The sequence below is a fragment of the Protopterus annectens genome, chromosome 10.part0 (genome assembly GCF_019279795.1).
Source record: "Protopterus annectens isolate FY-2018-M chromosome 10.part0, PAN1.0, whole genome shotgun sequence".
Lineage (NCBI taxonomy): Eukaryota > Metazoa > Chordata > Ceratodontiformes > Protopteridae > Protopterus > Protopterus annectens.
In genome coordinates this window covers 863026796-863041696 of record NC_056744.1, presented here as the reverse complement: position 1 = coordinate 863041696, position 14901 = coordinate 863026796, and the positions used below count along the sequence as shown (strand labels likewise).

Sequence of the window (14901 nt, the reverse complement as noted above, 5' to 3'; positions counted from 1 at the left end):
ACTGCATGTCCTAGAATGTCCCAGAAAGTTTTTACTTATATAAATCATACACTGAACCTGAAGTTGTGCAATCCATTTTTTTTCACCTTTACTGAGGTGAGTGTTTCTACTGTACTTATGACTGAACTACTGTAGGGTTAAGTACTTATAACTAAGGAGTTATGGTTGGGCTACAAAGGGACTTGCTCCCCTGCAAAAAATTATTTGGTCAGTTGTCACACAGAGGTTTAGATGGTATGTGCTTTGTCAAGACTGACCCATTCAGTCGGTTGTTAGACTGCAGTTCAAATAAGTTCTTGTACTGGATCTGTTATGATTTCTTGACACAAATGGATTTGAACAATCCATGTTATGAGGTATTCAGAAAGTACTTATAACTAAGGAGTTATGGTTGGGCTACAAAGGGACTTGCTCCCCTGCAAAAAAATTATTTGGTCAGTTGTCACACAGAGGTTTAGATGGTATGTGCTTTGTCAAGACTGACCCATTCAGTCGGTTGTTAGACTGCAGTTCAAATAAGTTCTTGTACTGGATCTGTTATGATTTCTTGACACAAATGGATTTGAACAATCCATGTTATGAGGTATTCAGAATGCTGAGTCATGAGAGTGTCAAGATGTGGTACAGTTGTCTCAGAAATAAGACCCTGTAATCAGAAAAAAATCATTCCAAGAATTCATGTTCACATTGAGTGTCATATATCCAAAGAACCTGACAGTCATGTGGTGGTGGGTTTTAGGCCTTTTTTTAAGGCAGAGAAAGTGTGGGAGGAATTAAATCCATGAAATGTCTTCACTTGCAAGTACCAGAAAACAGTACCAACTCTAACATCAAATATGAAAAATATGCAGGTTTAAGAACATTTTTCTTTAGAAGAATAACTGTTAATACCATACTACTAAATCCGTGTAGCTTTATGGAAACGTCTGATGATCAAATAAAATCATAAATGCATTTAAAAACTGCAGCAAGTTAGTACATTTACATCTAAAATTTCAGGACCTTAATTCCTGATGTGGAAAAAAGCAGGAATTGAATGTATGTGCAGTTTGCTCTGTTCCATTATTGAACAGCTCAGAACAATATAAAAATAATAAGGGTGAGAATTTTAAGCAGATTGATATGAAATACAACTACATGCAGGATGCAAGCATAGCCTACTTTCCTGGATGAAATGTGTATGGAAGTGCATCTCAGCAATGTATATGTACACCCCACTGATTGAAACAAACTTCAGCCATATACTGGAGTTGCAGCAGAATGCTTCTACTGAACATTTCAATACTGGATTAATGTAACTACACTTTTGTAAGCACTGTTTAAGTGAAACTGCAGATGTAAAAGTAATGTGCTCACTTACTCAACAAACTACTCACATTTTCTAGAAAGAAGCAATTACAATTCCTATTGCCAAATCAAGCGACTTACACACTACCTGTGATTACAGGCCCTTATTACTACTTCTTCACTTCACTAAACTGGAAAAAGCAGAACATAACTACTTACTAATTTCCTTAGTACACCATCCTTTATCATCATAATCATGGCTGTTAATGGTATAAATACTATATCATCCTAACACTCACAGGCACTATTTTCACTACTAACAAAAGTAACCTGGAAGGTACACTTGTCATTGATTTCACTAAAACATTTAATAAAATGAATCACAAACCTTTGCTTATTTCTCTAACTATATGCAGTTTTGGCTCCGCGGTTATTTACTAAATCCCAACTGTCTGTCTCAGGGAACCTTCAAAGTTAACTCTAATATTCTGTCTTCACTTCTCCCTATATATTCAGAAGTCCCTCAAGGCTCTGTTCTTAGCTTTATCCTTTTCAGGCTTTTTATTAACCACCTCCTACACCATTATGTTGTCACAATGGTTAAGGTCTTCTCTCATGTGCAAGGTGCAAGGTTCTATCCTGCCTTCCGGCCAATACCTGTATAGAGTTTGCATGTTCTATCTGTGTTTCTGTGGGCTTCTTCTCACCTTCTCAAAATAAACATGTTGAGTGCTTCCACCTAAAACTCACCCAAAGATGGAGTTGTGGGCTGCAGCGCAGACTCTAGATGTTGCCCTATAAACAGAAAAGTTGTACAGACCGACTGCTTTGGGCATCAGTTTTGGTGTGCAGTATCCTCTAGATAGGACAACATGGAACACAGGCTGTGCACCATGTTAGGGCTACCCACTCAATGGTGGAAAAATCGTCATTAGGTGATTCCATCATGTCAATTAATGTCACCAAAAATGGGCATGGGTATTTGCCAGTAATAAGTGGATTAAGGACCCAGCCAACTCCAACCTACATCAGGAACCCATGTTAATGGTGAGAGGGATGCATGTGCCCCTACTGGTCAGTGTATGCTTACCATAAAGCCCAGCAGCCCTGGGTCAAAAAGCTACTGGCTGGCTGGTGTCCAGTTGTCCAGCTTGGTTTACCTGGGATAGCTCTGTAAAACAATTCAACTTGCCAAACATAAAATAAAAGTTATGTACTCACCATAACAATTGACCTGTATTGTCTGTTATCCGTCTTCAATGTATAGGTCATCATATCTGACTCAGACTTGACTTTGGCCACCTTAAAGGTCTTCCCCTTACCCACAATTCCCCTGTGTTGACCTAGCTACCTCAGATCAAGCTTGCCTGCAAAAAAACAGCAAAAATACAGTATCTAAGATATCTGGGATTCCGGATATTGGCTAAGGCTCTTGCCACCCCCATAGTGCCTTTTTTAGGCAAGGCTCAAATTCTAAACCTACCACCCTAGAAAACAAAAATGGGAAGAAATTGAGGGTAATGCTGCTCAATGCCAGAAGTCTAAATCTCAAAATGCACGCACTCGAGGCCCTTCTCAGTATGGAGAACATCGATGTCTGTGCTGTAACTGAAACCTGGTTCAAGGCTCCTGAGAGCACCCCGGCACTATTAGGTTTTACCTCATATCATGCGTTCCGGCCCCAAAACCCGGACCACTCCACAAAAGGAGGGGGTGTATCCATATTCATAAAGGATACTCACACCTCCAGGTTGGTGGCAACGCATGAAGCTTGGAAACCATCCAGGTGCAACTAACAATAGGCAAAACTGCTCTACAAATTGTAGCATGCTACAGGCCACCCTCTCAAACTCAGGAACCCCACACAGCCTTCCTGAAGACACTGGAGGGTATAAATGTATCTCCAAACACCATCATATTGGGTGACTTCAACTACCCGAATATAGACTGGGAACATTACTCAAGCCCTAACTTTCTAGCCCAACGGTTCCTGGAGTTCATAAATTCAAATGCCATGGAACAGCTAGTCACTGTTCCCACGAGAGGAGAAAATATACTAGATCTCATTGTCACAAACATGGGGACAAAATGCTCCACACGGAAGTATATCCCTCATTGGTGAGATCTGATCATAAACTAATCTCACTGGAAATCCACATCCCGCCCCACCCCAAACAAAAAGACCATAGTGAAGAACTTCTCTAAAGCAAACTTCACACTACTCAAGACTGGTGTGGTATCCTTCAAGGCCCCTGAGTCAGAGGAAACCACAACCCAAGCTGGAAGCCCTTACAAATGCCTTCTATGAACACCTCCAGGACTGCATGGATCAGGCAATCCCAAATAAAACCAAGACTCTTTCCACAAAGGGCAAGCGTCCAGTCTGGTGGACCCCAGCCATTAACAAACTTTACAATAAGAGGAGAAAGCTATTACATGATAGAACAAAATCCATAAAAGGGAAGTCACCCCTGATCATTATTAGTAAAAAATACGAGCACTCATAAAATCAACTAAGGCCAATTTTGAGAGAAAAATTGCCATGGATTCAAAGGACAATCATAAGGCCTTTTTCAGCTATGTTAGGAACCTGGGTGGAAACTCACAGATATGCTCAGAATTAGTCCAAAATGATACAAAAATCACTGAACCCACAGACATTGCCAACATACTGGCAGACAGGTTCAGTGCAAACTTCACCCCTCTCCCCTAAAGGAGAGATAACTATCCCAGCCGAGTGTAGCCTCCCGGACATCTCAAATGCGCAGGTGAAAGCTGCTCTCTCTAAAGCTAAAAACACAGCATCAATGGGACCGGATGGTGTCCCCGGCTGTGTGCTACGAGCTAAATGAGGAATTAAACCCGCACATAAGGCAGCTGTTTAATCTCAGCCTTACCACAGGATACGTGCCCAAGGAGTGGCGACGGCAACTGTGGTCCCACTCCACAAAGGTGGCGCCTCTACGGACCCTGGTAATTACCGCCCCATAAGCTTAACAAGTCTAGTCTGCAAAGCTATGGAGAGGATCATAATGGAGCTCATAAACAAAGATATAGGGGACTTGCAGACATTGGACCCGACCCAGTTTGGCTTTGTCAAGGGAAGATCATGCCTTTTGAACTTGGTCGACTTCTTGAAATAGTCACCAAGGCCATTGATGAGGAAAGGCAGTCCATACAGCCTACCTTGACCTTGCAAAGGCTTTCGACACAATACCCCACTCGGGTATTGTAGAAAAACTTACCAGCTTAAATGTAAACCCATATGTCACAAGATGGGTTGCAAACTGGCTTAAAGACAGAACCCACAGGGTTAGAGTTGCTGGCGCTGTGTCAGACTCCAAGCCGGTCACAAGTGGTGTCCCACAGGGCTCAGTCCTTGGCCCCTATTGTTTGGCATCTACTTCTCAGAAGTACAGGCCAACATGGGAGGACTTTGGCTGACAAAGTTTGCAGATGACTGCAAACTGGGCCATAGTGGAAAGTGCATCGGACACTGATATCCTTCAGAAGGGACTCACGGAAACAGATAGCTGGTGCCAGAGCCATGGCCTGAAGTTAAACGCCAAAAATGTATAGTCATACCCTTCGGGAAAAACAAGGTAACCCCAAGCTACCATATAGGTGGCAATCCACTAAGCACAGAAGAGGTTATCAGGGACCTGGGGACCCAGGTTGACAGTGGCCTTTCTTTTGACACTCACATTGCTAAAGTGGTTAGAAAGACCTTCTACATTGCCCACCTGATCATGAAGGGATTCACATCCAGATCTAGTGAGGTCATTGTTCCCTGTACTCTTCACTTATCAGACCAATGATCGAGTACAATGCCCCATTCGGGATGTATCTCACCCGACATCTGCAGCAATTGGAGAGACACCAAAAGGATAAAGGGACTCCAAAATCTGTCATATGCTGCCAGATTGAAGAAACTCCAGCTCTATTCAGTCGCATACCGTCTGCTCAGAGGTGACATGTGCCTGACATACAAGGCCATGTCCAACCCGGAATTAATGGACATGCTCCACCTCAAAAAATCCAAATCCACCAAAACCACTAGAGCAAGCGACTTAAACCTTAGCACGGATATAAATAGGACGTGCTGGAGGGATAGATTTATCACTCAGAGACTCCCTATGCTGTGGAATAAAATCCCGGTCCATGTGAGGCAGAGCACCTCGCTGACTCTGTTCAAGAGAAATCTAGACCTGTGGATGGGAGATCGTAGGTTTACCCCGGGAATCATCTCTGGGTCACTGCTGGACAGAGGCACAACAAACTAATGGGCACAGTATTTTTTCATAAGCCACAATAATTTGGGCTAGGCTTATAAATGCCTTAGGGCAGATAGCCTAGTATAAACCTATGAACCTATGAACCTATAAATGGTCTTGATAAGAAACCTTTAGGAGCCAAGGCTAATGCAGCCCGAGCAGTCCAGGAGTTAAAATGCTTAACACCATAAAATATATGGAAGGGAGAAGGAGGGTGGGAAGTTGAGGAGGGATGGAAACAGACAACACATACCACACATATGTTGACTACATAGCTTTCATACCTGATGTTGTCTTTTCGTCCATTCCTCAATGTATGGGACTGAGTCTACAGCTACTGAAACACTTGGATGGCCTTTTGGGAGTATATTCTGGAGCACAGCTGAACCAAAAGATGCTCTTGATCTGGACTGTATGCTCAATTTATTATGGGAAATGAAGGTAAGGACCTTGGGACAGGTACCACCTACACAAATGTCATCAAGAGGTACTGTGGAAAGAAGGTTGTCGATAAAGATACAGATCTAGTAAAATGGGCTTTTGGGGGTGTAGGCAGTGATAAACCCCTTTCTTTGTAAACATAAGATATACATTCAGGCAACCAACAGAAGAGCTCAACTTTGGATACCCCCTTTCCCATATTGACAGGGGAGTAAGAGACAAATAACTGATCAGTATTCTTGAAGGCTTTTGTCCGATGTAAACAGAATCTTAACTGTGAATATCTAGTAAGTGCAATGTGTTTCTAACTTTGAACATTTTAGGAAAACCACAGGAAGATTTATAGATTGGTTGATAGAAGATTCAGAAGCCACATTTGGAAGATAAGAAGGGTTGGTCCTCAAATGCATTCAGTCTTTGTGAAAGACCATGTATGGAGGTTTTGCAGACAAGGTATGGAGCTCAAAAACTGTCCTAGCAGAAGTAATAGTAACTAAGAACAGAGTTTTCCATGACAAAAGTTTTAAATCAATGCTGGCAGCAGGTTCAACTGGAGGGCTAGTTAGGGCTTGCAGTAAAATGGTAATATTGTCTTAACGATGCAATGGGCATGTGATTCTTGCCAATATGAAAGGAATTAGGAATCCAATAGATGCTAAGTATATACTGGTAGTGGAATAGCTGGCTTCATTCTGAAAAAGATAAGCCAGGAATTCTAAGATTGCTAGAAAATGAGCACAAAAAGGAAAAAGATTTTTCTCAACTGCCCAGATGGGGAACCTTTTCCATTTGTTTATGTAAATCTTATGTATAGAAAGTTTCTGGGAAAAAGTCAGGATATGAACAACCAAGGATGAAAATCTGGACTGTCTCTGCATCACTGGAATTGGAGAAACATGCAGTGAACTTGAGAGATTGAATGTCCTGGTGAGGAAACCTTGATAGGTGGGACAGTAGATCTGGACCCGAGCCCAGCACCCAGGGAGGGTGTACTAGGTGAGGCCAGAGGAAGGGAAACCATACTTATCAAGGCCAGTACAGGGCTATGAGGATGACTGTGATCTTCTTTCCCAAAGAAACTTTGGAATTAAAGAAATGGGAGGAAAGGCATAAAGGAGTCCTAGGAGCCAGTTGTTGGTCAGAGCATCCCTTGGTGACTCTTTCTCTCCTGGGGATCAGGGAAAAAACTTGCCGCCCTTGGCATTTTGGGAGGATGTGAAGAGATCACAGCTAGGTCAGCCAGAATGGATGAATATCTGCACTGTTATTACTGGAATAAGGAACTGCTCATGAGGGAGAAGGACAGACCTGCACAACCTGTTTGCTAACACACTGAACTTCCCTGGAATATGTGTTGCTATTAGAAGGCAGCAAAAAGAGATTCCTCACTGCTACACTCTCATGGTCTCTCAGCATAATGGATAAGGTCTCATTCCTCCCTGTTTGTTGATGTACCTGATGATTGCTATGCTGGCAGTCTGGAGGGAGATCACATCTGATGGTAGAAAATCCTGAAAGGCCTACAATCTTTGAAGAACCACTCTCAGCTCCAAGAAACTGATGTGTAGACTGGTCGCTGATTGTGACCATATACCTTAGACTGTCTTTCCCAAGTAATTCCCCCCACTCCCAGCCTCAAGTGGGAAATGTCTGTGATCAGCACAGCTTGGGGAGAGGGAAGACTGAAGGGGCGTCATTGTGAAATATGTGGTGACTCCAACCTTCATTGGATAAGTGTTTTGCAAATCTTCATTAAAGATACTTGGAAAGACATGGGTTGCTGTCTTATCAACCACTGGACTGCAAAAGTCCCCTGTAGAATTTGTATAGAGTACCTGGCCAGGGGAACGAGGGAATTCAAAGCTGCCACATTACCTAGAAGAGAGAGAGCCATTTTTGCTAATAGCTTCTGATAGGACAAGATGGCCAAGACTTGTTGATGAATGGATGTAATACTTGTTTAGGGAAGTTTTGCAATTTGGAGCTTTGTGTGCAGTTGAGCTCTTATGAACTCTAAAGACTTAGCTGGGTGAAGTTTGGGATTTGTTAAATTCACTGTAATAGTTAGGTCTGAACACAGACAGAGCAAGAAGTCCCTGGCTTGGATGAGTAGATACCTGGTAGGGGTAGTAATGAACCACTCATCCAAATAAGGGAACACATAGAACCCCTGTAGTTAAAGTTGAGCTGCTACTACTGCCATACATTTGGTGAGCATTGGGGAGCTGTGGTGAGACCAAAAGGCAGAGTTCTGAACTGAAAATGAATGACTCCCAGCCAGAAGTGAAGATTCTTCCTGGAGCATCTACCCATCTTTATAAAGGTAGTACAGATCCTGAAGATCTATCAAGCACACCTAATTGTTCTCCCTCAGAAGAGGAAGAACAGACTGTACCCCATGACCATCCAGTAATTTGGTTCTTTAGCAAATTTATTCAAGTAGCTTAAGTCCAAAATTGGCCTTAGTTCTCAGTTTTTCTTTGACACTAATAATGACCTTGAGTAAATTCTCTTTGGTTGGGTAGGACCTCTTGGATGACTCAAATTCTTATCAGTGTCTTTTTTTCTGAAGTGGCCACTTCTGTGTGAGAGGGTAGAATACTGGAAAGTTTTTTTTGGGACTAAATGGTGAGTGTGGAAAGGAATGAAGCAGCCTCTGGCTATTATTCTCTATGCCCATTTTCCTTGAGTGATGGAGGTCCAGGTTGTTGGATGCAGAGATAAACACACACTAACTGCCTCCAGAGTGCAGCAGTCAGGCAACTGCTCATCAGCACTGAAAAGGCTTCTCAGAGAAAGGGCTTCTGAAACCTTGATTCTGTGGACCAGCTCTGCACCTAGGGTGATGTCCACCCCCCCCCTTTGCCATGGGGGGAATCCAGAAGTGTCAGGTGAAAAACCCTAGGATTTGAGAAAACAAATTTTCTTGCTTCCTTTTTGATTCCTGTCCTTTGAGGAGTGGAAAATTTGATCCCTATGGCAGAAAGGGATTTACCTTCTTTTTTACTTCTAGGTATTCTGTCTTTACTTTAGAACTAACGAAACTGATCTATCATAAGGAGCATTCACAAAGGCCATCTTAAAATGTTCCACAAAGTCACAAAGCCTCATCCAAGCATGCCTCTTGATGGATATGCCTGTGCTGGCTGTGCTAGATGCACCCTCTATGGCACTAGAGATAAGGCACACTGAGACATTTCACAAGGACTGGAAGGTTGCTAGTTGTGCATCAATGGACTTTCTTTGACCCATAGGTAAGGGCTCTGGGAGAGATTTGGAGATCTCCTTTGCAAAATCTCTGAAGACATATAACAAATACCAAGTAATTCAATGCTTTCACTGAGAAGGTGCAAGAAGTATAGACTTGCTTCCCAAATCTGTCCAACGTGTCCGACTCCCTGTTTGATAGATGGAAAGAGAAACTTTCTTCTGCTAGTTTCCTTCTGGTGGCTGCAGCCTCTACAATAGAATACACAACTGAGCTGTTGCTCCAATGGGGACGATCCTGGGAGCAAACAAGACGTCAAGTTTCTTAGGGAAGGGCTCAGCTGTGTCCAGCTTCTTCTACTGCTGCTTAGACATAAAGTTGAACATCTCTTCCACAGGCAGAACTACCCAAGAGGTAGACAGATCAGAACCAAATGCCTTGCTAAAAATTGTTTCTGGAGAATGCAGTTGGGAGAATCATCCCCCTTTCTGTTTAAGCAGTTAAAGAATTTTTCTGAATAAAACATCTTCGTGGGGGGGTTTGGGGGAAACTTCTCCATCGTCAAAGCCAGTATCAGTGGCGACGGACTTCTTTTGGGACATCTAGGTGCCTTCTTTTGCACGTACGCTTTCCATGTACCTCCTCAGAAGGATGCTCTGAGAAGGACTCAAAAGCTAAGATGACCTCTTCCAGAGGAGCCAAGATAAGACTTTTGGTTACTGGATGTCCTGATGGGACAAGAAGAGTAGGTTCTGGACCCTGGGAAATCCTTTGCTGAGGGGGGATAGTCTTCTCTCTGGAATGAGAGAGTACTCTCTCAAAAATCTCAAAAGCTGCTCTTAATACAGGTCCAGGGAGACAAGTCTTAGGAGCCGAAGCTCCTAAAGGAAAGGAAGTTCAACACAGGATACCACTCAGCTTAGACCTGAGGCTGATGTTGGAATGGAAAGTGCAGTTTTTAAACCTACCATAAATGTAGATGTTCGAGTGTTCACACTGCTGCAGTCATTACACTTGGGTTATCCTGCCATCAGGTGGTCCTGCAGTCGGCCAGAGTTCCAAAGTCTTGGTCCGGCGTCGGTTGCTGTCGCTTCTTCCCTGATGTCAGTGTGCCAGGGGTATATAAGATGGATCTGATGCCATTTTCGTCAGTTTTTCTTGCCCCAGATGTCAGGTGCCCCCAAGTAGGTAGGCAATACATATTGCTAATAAAAAATATACATATAAAATAAAAACAATACCTTCAGTTACAAGCAAATACACCACAAAGGTTGTATAGGATAGAAAGGTATAGATAAGTCCAGCTAGTTCAGAGGGGATGGAGGGAGGGTAACCTGGACTGCAGCAGTGTGAACACTCGAACATCTACATTTATGGTAGGTACAAAACTGTACTATGTTCATCATGTTACACTGCTGCAGTCATTATACTTGGGTAGAATCCCAAAGCTAAGGTTGGGTGGCTGGTCTATAAAGAGTTAGGATTGGCTATGAGGCCCTGCAGAACTGCAGTGGCAAATCCTGCTCTGGATTTAGAGTAAAGAGGCAAGTGTTAATGCTTGGTAAAGGTGTGCACTGAACTCCAAGTTGCAGCCTCCAAAATTTCCTTGAAAGGTACTCCTCTGAGAAAGGCTGTTGAAGTGGCTGTTGCCCTGGTGGAATGTGGCCTAATGTTATTAGGGACTGATTTTCCATACTGAGTGTAGCAGTAACAAATACAGTGTCCTATCCATTTGGATATAGTCTGCTTTGAGATAGCCTTGCCCTGTGATCCTGCAGCATATGCTACAAACAGTTGCTCAGTTTTCCTGAAAGCTTTTGTTTTGTCCAAGTAGAAGCATAGCTGCCTGTGTATGTCCAAAGAGTGCAGACGTTTCTCCCCTTTATTCTGGGGGTTTGGATAAAAAGTTGGCAAATGGATGGCTTGGTTAAGAGCCACACTAGATACCAACTTTGGCATAAAGGTAGGGTTTGTCCTTAAAGAAACCCTGTCCTGATGAAAAATGATAAAAGGTTCCACTGCCATTAATGCCTGTAGCTCTGAGACTCTTTGGGCTGAAGTTACTGCCAGGAGCAGGGCTGTTTTCCATGCTAAAAATTTTAGATCGGCTGTATTGGCTGGCTCAAAAGGTGGCAGGGTAAGTCTTTCCAAAACGAAATTGAGGTCCCAAGTTGGTGTTGGTGCTCTCCGGGGTGGTCTTATGTTTTTAGCCCCTCTGAGGTACTGCTTTAGCAGGGGATGAGAGAATAAAGGAGGATCCGTGTTGTAATGTGCTGAAATGGCAGAGGCGTGGATCTTAATTGATGAGAAGGATAGGCCTTTGTCCAGCATCTCAGTTAAGTATTGTAAAATCTGAAGAATGTTTGGGACAAGATGGTCAAGGCTTTGAGCCTGGTTCCAGGCATAGAATCTCATCCATTTTTCTGAGTAAGCTTTCCTGGTGCTAGGCCTCCTGGCCTCCAAAATGACATCCATAACAGCTTTAGAGAGAGGTGTTGCCTGTTTGACTAATGAATCTGTCATGCAGCCAAGTTTAGGGTTTTGAGCTGACCGTGCAGGATATGATTGTTTTGTTGAGTCAAAAGGTGTGGAGTTTGAGGCAAAATCCATGGTGGGCCTTGAGCTAAGTTCTTTAACACTGGGTACTAGTGCTGGCGTGGCCAGTCTGGAGCAATCAGGATCATCTGTGGTTTTTCTTGTCTGGCTTTTAGGAGTACCTTTGAAAGGAGAGGCAGTGGTGGGAAGGCATAAACTTTTAGGCTTTTCCAGCTGAACGAGAGCGCATCCTCTTTCCATGCTTGTGTGTGATAAGTCCTTGTGCAGAATTGTTGCAGTTGGCAATTCAGAGGGGAGGCAAAAAGATCTATGTCTGGGCATCCCCATTTTTGCGTTACCATGCTGAAGATTTGTGGATTCAATTTCCACTCGTGAGGGTCCATGATATTTCTCCTTAGATCGTCTGCCAGAGTATTTTTCTTTCCTGGCAGGAATTTTGCTTGCAGATGAACTTGATATGTTAGAGCAGTGTTCCACAAGGTCATGGCTTGCTTGCATAGGGGATAAGAATGAGTGCCCCCTTGCTTGTTTATGTACCACATTCCTGTGGTGTTGTCTGTCTTTAATAATAATTGTCCTGAATACATAAGGTCCTTGAAAGCTGTTAGGGCATTTTGAACAGCCAACATCTCTTTTTGATTGATGTGAAGATGCAACTGGTCTGTGGTCCACTCGCCCTGAATGCATTTTCCTGCCATGTGTGCTCCCCAGGCGTAATCCAAAGCATCTGTTGTTAGAGTCTGCCTGGCTGTGGGTAAGGTAAAAGGCTGACCCTTGTTTAGGTAACATGCCTGTGCCCACCATCGAAACTCCTGTTGTAGGCAGGGAATCATTAGTATTACTGCTTCTAAACTGTGACAGCGTTGAGTCCAAACACTTTTTAGGTACCATTGTAATTTCCTCATATGCAGTCTGGCATATGGTATTAGTAGTATGCAGGATGCCATGAATCCCAAGGCCCGAAGAATGTTTCTTATAGGTTCACAGGTTCATAGGTTTATACTAGGCTATCTGCCCTAAGGCATTTATAAGCCTAGCCCAGATTTTTGTGGCTTACACCACCCCTTATATGAAAAAATACTGTGCCCATTAGTTTGTTGTGCCTCTGTCCAGCAGTGACACAGAGATGATTCCTGGGATAAACCTACGATCTCCCATCCACAGGTTAAGATTTCTCTTGAACAGAGCCAGCGAGGTGCTCTGCCTCACATGGATCGGGATTTTATTCAACAGCATAGGGAGTCTCTGATAAATGATATCTATCCCTCCAGCACGTCCTATTTATATCCGTGCTAAGGTTTAAGTCGCTTGCTCTAGTGGTTTTGGTGGATTTGGATTTTTTGAGGTGGAGCACGTCCATTAATTCCGGGTTGGACATGGCCTTGTATGTCAGGCACATGTCACCTCTGAGCAGACGGTATGCAACTGAATAGAGCTGGAGTTTCTTCAATCTGGCAGCATATGACAGATTTTGGAGTCCCTTTATCCTTTTGGTGAGGAACTTTTGGGGTCTCTCCAATTGCTGCAGATGTCGGGTGAGATACATCCCGAATGGGGCATTGTACTCGATCATTGGTCTGATAAGTGAAGAGTACAGGGGAACAATAACCTCACTAGATCTGGATGTGAATCCCTTCATGATCAGGTGGGCAGTCTAGAAGGTCTTTCTAACCACTTTAGCAACGTGAGTGTCAAAAGAAAGGCCACTGTCAACATGGGTCCCCAGGTCCCTGATAACCTCTTCTGTGCTTAGTGGATTGCCACCTATATGGTAGCTTGGGGTTACCTTGTTTTTCCCGAAGGGTATGACTACACATTTTTTGGCGTTTAACTTCAGGCCATGGCTCTGGCACCAGCTATCTGTTTCCGTGAGTCCCTTCTGAAGGATATCCGTGTCCGATGCACTTTCCACTATGGCGCCCAGTTTGCAGTCGTCTGCAAACTTTGTCAGCCAAAGTCCTCCCATGTTGGCCTGTACTTCTGAGAAGTAGATGCCGAACAACAGGGGGCCAAGTACCGAGCCCTGTGGGACACCACTTGTGACCGGCTTGGAGTCTGACATAGCGCCAGCAACTCTAACCCTCTGGGTTCTGTCCTTAAGCCAGTTTGCAACCCATCTTGTGACATATGGGTTTACATTTAAGCTGGTAAGTTTTTCTACAATACCCGAGTGGGGTATTGTGTCGAAGGCCTTTGCAAGGTCAAGGTAGGCTGTATGGACTGCCTTTCCCTCATCAATGGCCTTGGTGACTGTTTCGAAGAAGTCGACCAAGTTCAAAAGGCATGATCTGCCCTTGACGAAGCCAAACTGGGTCGGGTCCAATGTCTGCAAGTCCCTATATCTTTGTTTATGAGCTCCATTATGATCCTCTCCATAGCTTTGCAGACTAGACTTGTTAAGCTTATGGGGCGGTAATTACCAGGGTCCGTAGAGGCACCGCCTTTGTGGAGTGGGACCACAGTTGCCATACGTCACTCCTTGGGCACGTATCCTGTGGTAAGGCTGAGATTAAACAGCTGCCTTATGTGCGGGTTTAATTCCTCATTTAGCTCGTGTAGCACACAGCCGGGGACACCATCCGGTCCCATTGATGCTGTGTTTTTAGCTTTAGAGAGAGCAGCTTTCACCTGCATCTTGCAGGGAGATGGGAATTTTTTGCCAGTAACTGAAAATATTGGGTTAATTGAATTTGTTTGTCTGGTGTGAGATAAGCCATCTGGGCCGTTGTATTTAAGCTGGCACCCAGGAATATAATCTGTTGTGAGGGCACTAGTTTTGACTTCTTTTTTACTGTGTACCCTAGAGAAATTAGCAACCTTTTTACAAATGCCAGATGCTGTAAAAGAATGTCCTTTATCTCTGCTTGAATGAGGCAGTCATCCAGGTATGGATATTTTTGAATTCCTTTTTGTCTGCAAAATGCAATTACTGGTGCCAGGCACTTTGTAAAGACCCTGGGTGCAGTAGATAAGCCAAAGGGCAGTGCAGAGAATTGGTAGTGCATTGTACCAGCTTTGAATCTGAGGTATCTTCTGCAATTTTGTCTAATAGGGACATGCAGGTATGCCTCTTTGAGGTCCAGAGTAACAAGCCAAGCCTTCTTGCCCAGCATGGGTAGAAGCTGTTGTAATGTC

The 14901-nt window shown here is 43.7% G+C and overlaps 1 protein-coding gene across 1 annotated transcript in view; it reads right to left on the bottom strand.

The window, feature by feature from the left end:
- Nucleotides 1-14901, bottom strand: part of TGFBR3 (transforming growth factor beta receptor 3) — a 2354992-nt gene that overhangs the window by 192249 nt on the left and 2147842 nt on the right. The window lies entirely within an intron of this gene.